Source organism: Catharus ustulatus, chromosome 3, assembly GCF_009819885.2.
Source record: "Catharus ustulatus isolate bCatUst1 chromosome 3, bCatUst1.pri.v2, whole genome shotgun sequence".
Classification (NCBI taxonomy): domain Eukaryota; kingdom Metazoa; phylum Chordata; class Aves; order Passeriformes; family Turdidae; genus Catharus; species Catharus ustulatus.
This window is the reverse complement of record NC_046223.1, coordinates 100,150,940-100,163,413: the sequence shown is the minus strand read 5'-3', so window position 1 is coordinate 100,163,413 and position 12,474 is coordinate 100,150,940. Positions and strand designations below refer to the sequence as shown.

General features: G+C 36.5%; 1 protein-coding gene across 7 annotated transcripts in view; it reads left to right on the top strand.

Moving 5' to 3' along the window:
* Window positions 1-5,450: 5,450 nt before the first annotated feature.
* The window catches only part of MYT1L (myelin transcription factor 1 like), a 236,396-nt gene continuing 229,372 nt past the window's right edge, over window positions 5,451-12,474 (top strand). For all 7 annotated transcript variants that reach the window (XM_033056743.1, XM_033056741.1, XM_033056740.1 and 4 more), the window contains exon 1: window positions 5,451-5,542. The gene's annotated coding sequence lies outside the window, so the exon portion shown is untranslated. The remainder of the gene's footprint in view (window positions 5,543-12,474) is intronic.

Here is a 12,474-nt window from a genome sequence, read left to right as displayed (position 1 = left end):
TGCAGCTTGTATTCGTGAAATTACTGTAAGTTTATTCACAACAGTATTTCTGTGATGTAAATCATTGCAACTGAGTATACATAACAGTAATTTTCAAGTCCAGAATGGTATTTTATCATTAACTCGTATGATGTGCTACAAAAATGATGGCAGAGCATTTCTTATATATCTGCTGCAAAAATCAGTGTAGAAATAACACTGATTTTCTTTTGCATTTAATTCAGTTACACATAGTTTATCTGTTGCTTCTGAGAATTGTAATATCAAGTATCTTCATATGAATTACTGTTTTTAAAAGGAATGAGTTGGGATACATCAATTTGTACTGACCAAGGGATACAAGAACTTGCAGCTTCCAAGTGATAGCTGTTGGGGTGACAGAGTGTGATAGAGTAAGAATCTCCCCGTACGTTTTTCTTTTCTGTCCTGCAATGGTAAAGCAGATTTCAGCAGAGTGATGTATGAAAATACCACTGCTTGATCAAGCTTGTTTGTTATGGCAAAATAAGACCAAGTCTTCTGAGTGCCCTTCCTCCTTGCCCATGTGTAAGTAGATGGGTGCTGGAAGATAAAGATCAGTAGCTGTATACTGATCAGTCTCTCTTTAATATATCTACATCTTTGCTCATTAGGCTTAGAAGATGTGCCAAATTTTTTAAAACATAGCTCAGGTACAACATAGGATCTTTTAAGTCACCATCAGACTGAGACACTGGATATGGATCCAATGTGCAAATAGTTTTCTGGACCAGGCTTTATCTCTTTCATTTTGGTGTACTGAAAAGGCTAATTCTGTGCTCCTTTATGTTTCAGTATTGCCCTTTTACTTTATTGTTTGAATTATCATCTTACTACTAAGTGATTTCAGTTAAGGTTTAAAGAAGGGAGAATACAAGTTCAGCTTGTGGCAAGGGATGGCAGAAATAGGCCTTAGCCCACAGAAGAATCAGTAGATGCTTGGTGCTTTCACCTGTAGTCATTAGATAGATCTGGCATTGGTGCACAACAGACTGTGAAAACAGTCCTGCCCAAATCTGCCACAGAATGCTTTACTGCATTTACTGGTAATAGAGCTCCTCTCCAGTCGTTGTCAGTGTAGGAGGGTAAAACTAAATCTGCAGATAGCTCTTGCTGTACATGGTTCATAGTCTGCAGTGTGTAGGTCTTAATCTGTAGGTTAGTATTATTTTTTACACTTGCATTTGTCTAGTTGTTTGTGGTTTTTTACCTTAAGATGCCATCACTGCCTCTAGTTTGCTTCAGCAGGAAAGATTTGGAAAGGCAAGTCAGTTCTCTATCCTACACTTAATTTAGTCATTGGCAAGTTTTTTTGATTACTTGCCCCCTGAGTTTCTTCTGCTCTGTCTCTCTGGGTAACACTTTTAGAAGGTGAAATCTGCACACCCAATGTTGACCAAATCAACAACTTTTAGTGTAATAGCCTTTCTCCTGAAGTTTTTTGCTTTGTGGTGGTGTTTTAAGGTGCAGTCCTGTGTACCTTCCTCCTACTTACAGGCAATTTTCGAATTCCATGTTGTCCTGGAAGTGAACAGTGTTCACTGCAAGAACCAGTAACACTGCAAACGCTTTGTGTTTGCACCATCCTCATTACCTTCTGCAGTTAGGAGAGCCCCCTGTTTTTTCACCCAGTACTAGTGCATTGTTTCACACTTTGTCCACTGGGCCTCAGTCCAGGGATAACTGTTTATCTACCATGTAAGGGATGCACACAGCTTTTCCAAAAGGTCCCCTCAGTGCCAGTTGTGTATTTTCATCATTAGTTTTAAATCCTTGCTGGACAGCAACTGATCCTTTGAACCATTAATCCTACCTAAGCTACACTGCACATAAGAAACATGGCATCCAGTATTAACAGGGATACTCATTGACTGTCTGCTTTCATAAATTTTCCAGGAACACCAAATGTCAACTTTGGATATCTTCTTCCTCGAAGAAGGGCATTCACTCTCCTGTATTTTTACGCTGGATCACTTTTTCTTAATGATCCTTTTTATTTATAGGTAGAGTTTTATAAGTTTAGGAAACATTTATTTCCAAGCAGGGTTGACAGTAAGACTATTGGTGGATCTACATGAAAGTTGATGTAAAATCTCACAAGTGCTTTTACTTTTTAGTTTGAAGTGTGTTGTTGATGGAAGAAAGTAATACACCAAACATAATTATAAGGGAAACATTTTTTCACCTTAAGTTATTTGTTTTTAGAGCTGATTTAGAACTTCATATTCTGATTGAAAACGATACTTTATTTGCTCTTCACTTAATGTTCTTGGTTTAATTTTTTGTAGTTATATTTCTTGAACTTTGACTTGATGTTGGTTCTGGAGGTTGGGTTATGGAGTTATTTCCACTGAAGAGTGGGACAAGTGTCTGTCTAATGTCAGCATTAGTGGGACTAGGCCCATGTATTTTTAATTATACATTATTCTGAATAATCAAAAGCATGACTTTAGTGCCTTTAAATTCATATGTTATTTTCCCAAATCTATTGATAATCACAAATAAATTCGTAAATCCTCATGAGATAAAATATTTAAGTAATTTTTTAAGCCCCTATCAAAGTATTTGAAGTAGTTGTAATTATTTAATCTTGCCTGGAAAAAAAAAACCAAACAAAACCAAAACCAACACTAGAGCAAGAAATAACTCAAGTGACCCCCAGTGTTGAAATACGCTTGAGGAAGTACACAGCCTCTTAAAGGCAGGCAGTATTTGCATGAGAGCTGGACGCTTTCTTGTGATTTTATTTTAGTGGTTCAGCTTTTTTCCCATAGCTTCAGGGATAATAAGAACTAGGGGCTCTTCCTGACCTTTCTGTGAATTGCTGGTTCTCGGCATCAGTCAGAATGTAACCTTTTTTGTGAGAATTTTCTTGTCTGCTACTAAACTCTCCACTCTTTATAAGGATAAAGTATCCATTCCAGGTGTTTTTGCCATTTACTTGGGAAGTGCATCGCTTAGGGCATCTCAGAGCCCATGACATTTAATCCGTCTTTTAAATGTGCTTTCATTGGGTGCTAAGCAGTAAGGAGAATCTGTACTTCATCATCTTACAAGTACCCTATTTCTACTTCTGCAAGGGTAACTAAATGGTTTTTGGGTTCCTGAAACAAGGCATTATTATAATTAGTAGAATAGGAATGGGTAACTATGGAGGCTTTATTTTTCAGTATTGTCAGTGGCAAACAAGTCGCCTATGGCTGTGTGTGCGTTTGCCAAGCATCTGTTATTGAGGCAAGCTCTGAATAGGTATTGCCCATGTGGAGATTTATATATGCAAAATGGTGATCCCCAAAACCACATGACTGCTTTTGGATATCAGATCTTTGGCTTTGTAGTGAATGGTCAAGAGCACACAGTGGAAGCCAGCATTGTCAGAGCCCAAGGTCCGTGCTGATGTGTTTCAACAACCAGTTTTCAGATCTGTTAGTTCTCCTTGTTTCCAAGAATTAAAAGTCGTAGGTACACCTCAAAAGGATGGCACTGGGAGAAGACTGGAAAGAAGCCTCACCCATTGTTTGGATCCTTGGCCGTGTCAAACAGAGCAGGGTGTTGGGTCACGAGGCGCGCACGTGGTGCGTCGTGCTGCTGCTGTCCGTGGTGCTGCAGCCCCAACGCTGCCGCAGGACGAGGCTCCCCGAGGCCTTTCCTTTCCCTAGGACCTTGCTTCTGTACATAATCCTTTCTTACCTGAACTTATGTTTATAGGTGAAGTTACACAGCGTGTCGCAGCTACTTTCTCCTTAACAATAAATCCACTTATGCTTGTGTAGAAAAGGTTTTGTTCTAAGATCAAGGGCACCATAAAGATGCATGCAGAGCCATGTACAACATACTTCTTTTTAACCAGTACATTTTTGGAATGAATGGTTTATGTATATTTCCTAAGATTAATTTACTCTCTCCTAATGCCACCTTAAAATGAAAAACAAAAATAATTCCAAAATAGCAACTGACTGGAAATTGAGAATTTTGAACTCTCACGAAAAGTTATTTGGCTTATGCATAATTTTACTTTAGCCAGTTGAATTATGCATTTGAGAAATTAATATTGAAACTCTTCTTTAAATAATAAAATAATTTCATGAGAGAAATTATGAGTCTTTTGTTTAAAGGCTCTGTTCCTGTGTACGATTTCAGAAATTTTTATACAGATTCACGCATTATTTTGAAGATTAAAAGATTCTCTCTTGGTTTTTATAAAATTGTTTAAAAATTTAATAGTAATTGCATATAAATATTTAGTGTATTTACATGCAAAGTTTGTTTAATATAAAATAATACCATCTTTTAATCTCATAAAATATTTCCTTGCCTGAAAAGTAGCAAATAAGGAGTTGAGTACAGTATCTTTTAGAGGATTTATGGTAATGCTGCTGAATTTAGCTGAGCATAAACAGCATGGTGAGCCCCTCAGGGTCTCTTCATTTTCCTGACACACTCCACTGCTGCCCCATTAACACTTTGTCTGTTATTGCCATCTACTCCATTTAATGAGTATCTTTGAATTTGAAGTTCTACACAAGAAACAATAGCTAAAATAACTGATGCACCTACTTTAGCTTTCAGTAGTGTATATTATTCCCTTTGTAATTTTTTTAAAGAAAAAGTTCATGTGTATTCTTCAGCAGTATAGTTGCTTCATGACATTTTCTTTAATTACAGTAGACACTAATCACGAGCACTAAGTAATAACTACAGATATGATGCTGTATGTCTGTAGAAGGTAAATGCATACTGCATAGCTGCTAAAGGAGGCTTTTCCTTACTTTCAAATTCATCTGGTTAATACTTACTCTTTAATGGGAAGAAGGAATAATTCTGCTGGAGACTTTGTGCTTTCAAAGCAAAGTATTTCTTCTAAGAAATCATAAGACAGAATGACTATGTGCTCTTTTCTGGTATCTGTATTAATCTAGCTAATTGATGTAATAGGTCAGTATGTGTCTCAATAGATTGTATTCTAAAACTCAGTTTATCACATTCCTCAGCACACATGAATGAACCATCTTAAATTATTAAACAATAAGCCATATTTTCAGATGAGGAGTCAACCCGAATTAAAGCTAGAATAGTGTTGCACTGGGATGCATCATAAGATTTAAGAACAATTCTGATTTTGCATTGACTATTAACTGATCAGCAAAAGCACTGAAAATCACCTTAGATATTCAATAGATCTGGGAAGTCTTTGGAGGGCCAAGTAAAAAATCTGAATAATTGAATAAAATTATATTCTAGAGGACTGAGGCAATCAGATGGATGTTGAAACATATTTTTGTATTAAATGCGCTAATTGAAAGCATATTTTTGAAATCTAAAATAACATGTAAGTGATTTTCTGTGTTCTGGTAAGCTTGCTGTCCTTCATTAAAGTTTTTTTATTTGTCTGTTTGTTCTTATTTTTAGAAAATGAGTCTGGAAGAAAATTGGTGAATTCAATCCAGAGGACCTACAAGCACTCTGACAGGCTCAGAGAGCAGAGTCTGTACCAAAGAGCAATTACCCCACCAAACGATTTCAGGTACAATTGACCTAAATATAGCACTCTCTTGAGATTATTGACAAGAGTTCATTTCCTGTAGTGCTTTTCCCATTTGCCACCCCTGGTAGCCACTGTGATCTTATCTGCCTGGTGCTGCATGACTTCTGGGATGCAGTTAAGAATTCTGCTGTGCATTATCTTTAAACAGACAATTCATGCTAAAAGAGTCATTTGCAGTTAAATTAGATGAAGCATATATTATTCTTGCTGCTGAAGTTACAAAGAACAGGAATGAGTGCCTGAATCCTTTTGGACCTGAATGCACTGGAATTCTTTTTACTGTGAAATCAAAAAGGTAGTACTAATTAATTGTAAATAAATAGGAAATTTTATTTCATTAAACAGTAACAGTAGAGCCAGATGTGCAGGATGGATAGGCTAGAAAAGTTTCTGTTTCTTTCACTGTATATATATTTATTCATAAAGCGTGACATCACCTATTGTCATCCTACTATATCCAGGCAATCACAGTAGCTTTCATATGCTGGCATGAAAAACAAGTGAGTGTATAAATTGAGTGTGTAAATGTACAAAATGTGGATTAAGTTAATTCAGAGCTTGCAATGATAAAATCCATTTTAGTTCTTAGGAATGCGTTTTTCTTAAGCATTGCTTGCAAACTTGTTTAAAATACTGGATATATTTGCATTCCATGTATGTGGAATGTGGAGAAAATACATGGCATTCCCTTGGTGTTCATCACAGGGTTTTTTTTCTTGAATTGGTTTTCTTCTGCTGAATTTTTATTCGGAAAATCATTACATTGTCCAGAAATTCAGAAGGCTGGTATCAGATTCCATGCTAAGCAACTTTTGGAGGGCCATTTGTCACAGACCTTTATGAGCTACTATCACAGCACACAATTGTGCTGTGATTTTCCTGCACATCCCCTGTGTTTTCCCAAAAGAAAACAAAAATACTTTTACTTTATTAGTAGAGTATACTCTCCTAATAATCATAGGTCCCACTCTTCAAAGGAAACTCAAGAAGTTCAGTTAAAAACTGAATTATTTATGAGACAGAAACATCTATACACTGTATTGGTCTACTGACTTTGTTCCTTTGATGATGATGGGCAGCAGTTATAAATGTAGTTAAACTCAGAAATTCTATACTAAAATATGATGAAGCATGAAGCACTTAATTGCTTTAGGTGGTAATTAATTTACTATAGGGAAAATTTGGTTTAGATATAGGAAAAAAATTATCTGTGATTTATGTTTTGCCAATGTACTTTAAGAGTTGATGAGACACAGTATGTCAGAGTGGAAAGGAGTAGTAATTTGAAATGGATGTGTAAGAATAAACCAGTATAAGAATATGTAAAGGAGGGATGAGAATAGGCAAGGCATGATTAAATGGATTCTCAGCTCAGGTTGTGCTCATAGAACTTCTTGTGCTGTAGTTTGGGATCTTAAGGAATCTAGGTAGTGGTGCACTGCTAAGGAAAATAGTTTTGAAGTTTGAAGTGTAAGGGATGTGCATGAGAAATTTAAATAGATTCATGAAAGGATCTTTCTGTTGTAGAGTTTTCTACAGGACAAGACAATTAAGGCACATGGACTTAGGGGTGAAAAAATAAATCAGTCCTTCCCCAACACAAAGAGAGAGAGAAAAAACTCATAGGAAGTTACTGCAGCACCAGAGCCCAGACTGGTATTTTGCAAACAGAATTTCTTATATTGACTCTTGCAGTGCTGCAAGGGCTTGCCTTAGAACTTGCTGATGTGATTCTTCCCATTTTCTTTTTGCCATTTTCTTTTAGGTAAAATGCTTGATTTTTTTTATCCGCAGATACTATCAGATGCACACATTTTGTTAATGGTTATCTTGACATTCCAGACACCTGACATACAACAGTTGTACGTACTATGGATGATGAAATCAGTTTGAAATTTAGAAACTAATGCTAGAAAACCCATGTAAAGTGACTTTTCTGTGTGAGTGCTCACAGTGAATGCTTATGAGGATTGCTCACTTCAGCTGATAAGAGATAGAAACAACATTCTGGGCCTTACATTAAGCTTCATCTTGTACTTAATTATGGACCCAATGAAAGGTGCAGCATCTTAAGCATTTTTATTATAGTTATTTTACCTCTTGAAGGGTTATTCTGGTCCCTTACAAGATACAGACCCATAGAGGACAGTATAACAAATTAGGGATTTTAAACTTGCTTCTATATTCAGTTTGCCCTGTCATGGTAGTGAAAATACATAGTAAAGCAATCCTAATTAGGCAATGTAGGAATCTCTGGTATGCAACTTTTTTCTTAGCCAGCTTTATATTATTTCTACTTGTTCTATGGTGCCTCAAGGAATGAGAAGAGTCTGGCCCATTAATTAGAGAATTAGCTTAGAGTTGGGAAAGATGAGTTCAGATTTTGCCTATGCCACAAATTTTCTACAAGACACTTAGATAAGTATTGACCAAAATCCAGCATGACCCAAGGATCAGGGATTGTGACTGTATTTCCTCTGCTTTTGAAGCAGAATCATGTGTTTTTCCTTGTTTATGGAATCTTAGTTACCCCTTTAAATAGCTGAGTAGTCAGAAATCCTCACTCCCCTCGTTAGCTGAAATGAATTCTATATACTTCTGTGTCATACTTGTCTTGTGTGAGGATATTGATGGAATGGCAGGGATGCACAAAGCAAAGTAGTGCCTGATGTTAGTTCAGGTAGAGTATTACAAAGATGCTGTCGTGGTGACAAGTTCATGTTAGCTCTTGGCAGTATAAGTCTTCCTAGTACAACCTTCTGAAAAAGCGAAGTTCATCAATCAAAGTGGCATATGTTGCTAAATTTGCAGTTTATAAATTGTCACTATAAATGTAAGTAGTAGGAATCATCACATAAAATTGTACTTATTTTTCTTTGTCTCTTTCCAGACTTAAATGGTTTTAAAAATGAGGCAGTAGGATCTTTAAATTGCGGTTTCTAGGCAGCATCTCTGCTCCTGTGAGCAGGCATGGCTGTTTTATTGCATGGCCCAGCCCACTGATTGGTCGTGGGCTGCTGCTGATATTAGCACACCAAAGAGAACATGGGATGTTAATGGTAAAAATTCCGGGGAAGGGGCATATCACCAGAAAGATTTAGCAAAAGAAATAGTTTTGTGCTTTATTGGATACATAGCTCAGCCTGACAGAACATCTAATCCCTATATCATCCTGAAAATTGGTTGAGTTATAAAATCAAATTAAACTGGCTATGAAAGATCGTGGTCTCTCGTCACTGCACTTGCAGCTATGTGTATAAATCTCAATCCCAGATCGAGGGGAATACACCACATAAATAAAAAAGTTTTAAAGCGAAATCTTTTGATGATAGAACTGATTGGTTTTGTAGCAAACATTCAGAAAGTATTGGAGTAATTTTATTAGAAGAGGTAAAAAAGAATTTTACTAGATCATTACTTCTTCTTAATGTTGAATCCCTTCTTTTCCCCTACTTTAATATGTTCTGAAGAGGGGTTATCTTGTAACTTACTTTGACTAGTTTCTAGTTACTAATTTTTAGCTTTGTTATGTGATCTTAAATGATTCTTTTGTCCTTATCAATATTGGTGCTAACTTTTTGTGGGCAGAAGAAATCTTAGCACTCTCAGGCAGATTTTGCCTTCTTCCACTGCAGATTAATGTGTGTTGCTCTAACTGAAGTATTCGTTCTTAATCTAAGGAAGACAGAAGACTAATTTGAAAGCCAAGTGAAGTTCAGAAAAAGACTTCATTGGTTAAGTATGGTTTGGGTCACAGATTAGTTAGGTCAGAACTATGCTTCTCATGTAGTAGAAATAAAGCTTTTATTAATGATTCTCATGCAAAAAAAAGACTTCCACATACTGAGACAGAAGAGATGCAGAAGTGCATTTTTACAGCACTTCATTCATCTTCAGTGCACTGAAGAATGTCAAGGAAAGGAATATGATAAAAACTATAAAGATTCTCTTCCAGTAAGAAACTAAAGCCAAGAGAAGGCACACGTTTCCCAGCCAAAGTTGGAAAGAAAAGTTTTTAAAAGTATGGCAGGAGGACAAAGCTATGAGTAGATTCTTACAAGTTTAGCAGTCTTTTCTGTGTAGAAATGCAAGTACAGTTTTTGAATCTGTATTAATTTTACTGCAAACAACATTTAAAGAAAACAGTGCACAGCAAAAGTTTCCTCTCTTCTTCTGAATGTATTTTTGGGAAGGTGTAGAGGGAGTAGATAGTATCATTTCATGTTCACCTTGCACATTTCATGAGGGAGTTGCTCCCCTGAGGTTTGGGAGAGACCAGTCTGTGCTGCTCAGCAACTCTCAGTAGTATTGTCCCCACATGACCTTGTGGATGGATTTCTATTTCAAAATCATACAGAAGTTAAATATTGCTGAAAATAGCATTCACTCCTGTTTGGCTCCTTTTGTAGCTGCTGGGGTGAAATTTATCTGTCCTAATGTAATGTCTTTTCTATCAAAATTATCTTTGGCTAGGCTGCCTTTATAGTCAATGGAGAGAAATAGATGCTTTTAGGGCATGATTCATCTCCTCGGAAGGTAGACATCTAAGTAGGTCAGATGAATCAGGCTGTACAATAGCACATTCCTTACTAGAGAGAATAAAGGAAACCTAGGGATCAGCTTAGATGTTGATGTGTATATTGAAAATATATAAAGTTAAGTGAAATGAACTTTATGTCTGTAGGAACTAAGTCAGAGTTCAGAGTCAGAGGAAAAAAAAATCCTGCTCTTCAGGAAGCACCCTTTTCTTCTTGTGGTTTCTCTGCACTGAGGTGCATGTTAATAGTTATACCCCTGAGGTGATAAATTTAAAAAAATATATTACACCCTTCCTTCTCCTAACTTAGTGTTTTAAGGTGTGATGATTGAATAGACTGAATTTTGTGAATAGGTAATTTGTATAAATTTACCATCAGTGATTCCACTGATTCCACAGTGGCATAATGTTTTTACTCGTCTCTGCGAATAATCTGTATGTACGTGGTTTCACCATGGTTTTGGTTAGTTCTTGTGAACCATTTCAGCACCAGATACTTTTTTCTAAGTCAGAAACCTCTTCAAGGAGAAAGAGAAGATGTGCATTTGATTTAGGGTAGTAGACTCATTTAAATTAGTCCTTCATAATAACCATTACTGTTAGTGCCAGAGTTTCACTAAAGGCCCCAGTAGATGAGGTGGTTAGTGCAAATATACCTGAAAGTCTCAACAATTAATATTTTCAAGTGCTAACAAATGAATTTTTCAGAAAGGATCTTCATTTTGATTTGTGTTTGATTGTATCAACTACAATCAATATAATGGAATATACAAGAATGAACAACATTATTTATTATATATTTAAAATGCAAAATCAACAAATAAAAACACACCTAAACACCAGTGAAGCTTTTTCATATGCTGCTGTTCTCCCATTGTTTGCAAAACTCCAGATCCAAGCAAACCTGCAAGACTTTTGTCAGATGCATACTCAGGAGTGGCACAAGGATGACAGCCTGGAGTAAGCAGATTGCTAGTGAGGCTAGCAGGTGCCAAAACATGCTGTTTCATGACCCTGTGTAAAGATGCCAAAAATAATCTCAAATGTACTTCAGTAAATAAAAGCAAAAACCCCTCAGGCTTCAGAAATAAAGTATGTAGAACTGTCTGAGAATAAGCAAGAAACTTGAAACTAGAAGACCAGTATTCTAATTTTTGCCTTGCAAGAGATTAGCTGTGTTAAGGTAGCGAGGTACTTTGGCCAAAATTTGTGTTTTGCTACTTAAATGAATGGCATGGTTTTCAAAAGAAAGTGGGAGCAGAATTACAAAGTATTCCACAGATAAAAACATGAGCTTAAGTTGAATCGCATGCAGATGTTTACTAAATATCTACCTCATTTCCCATGTCTTTCAGAGTCATAGTATTTAGCTGTTCTCATTTATGGTAATTTCAAATGCGTAAACAAAAATAAAAATTGCAGTGTAAGTTCAAATGTTCTAAAACCACTTTATCCTCAAGTGCAAGTGTTGTAAAATTACTTTATGTAAAATCACTATATCACTGACCAGGTTGCTCAGAGAGGCTGTGGATGCCCCATCCCTGGAGATGTTCAAGGCCAAGTTGGATGAGGCTCTGATTAACTTGGTCTAGTGAGTGACAACCCTGCCCATGAGAGGGGCTTTGGAATTAAATTATATTTAAGGTCCCTTCCAAGCCAAGTCTTCTTTTGATTCTATGACCTTACTGTTAAAGGTAAAAGTAGACTCATAGCTGTGGAACATGTTTGTTTGATCAACCTGAAAACTATTTGCTATAGATCAAGTAAAATCCAAATGTCCATGTTAAACACTCGCATTTAAGTTTAAAGACTGCAATACCAGGACTGGGATAAGTGAACTTAAACTTGCAAAATGCACTGTGAAATTGTGAGAAACATTGAAATAGTTGGTACTCTGTGTTTTGTATGCACAATAAGATCAGTGAAATAAAATATGTATCTGATATTGATACGGAGTCGGGGTGAAAATGATCTAAAAAAGCAACTGATACATTTTATTTCCATTTAAAATATTTTATTTAATTTTTAAATTATTCTTGTGCTGTAGATCTTTCCATATCTGCTCCTGATTGTATATGGTGTAAGATATCTGAAATTTTCTAAAAGATAAGGGGTGGTTATTATCACTGGATCAGAGTATTCTGGTTTGACAGCGACCCACAAGGATCCTCAAAGTCCGATTCTTGGCCGTGCCCAGGACCATCCCAAGAGTCACACCATGTGCCTGAGAGTAGTGTTCAAATTCTTGAACTGTGTCAGGCTTGGTGACCACTTCCCTGGGGGGCTTGTTACAATGCCTGTTCCAGTGTTCCAGAACCTTTTGCAAATACCCAACCTAAACCTCCCCTGGTACAGTTAAAAACCATTCCCTCAG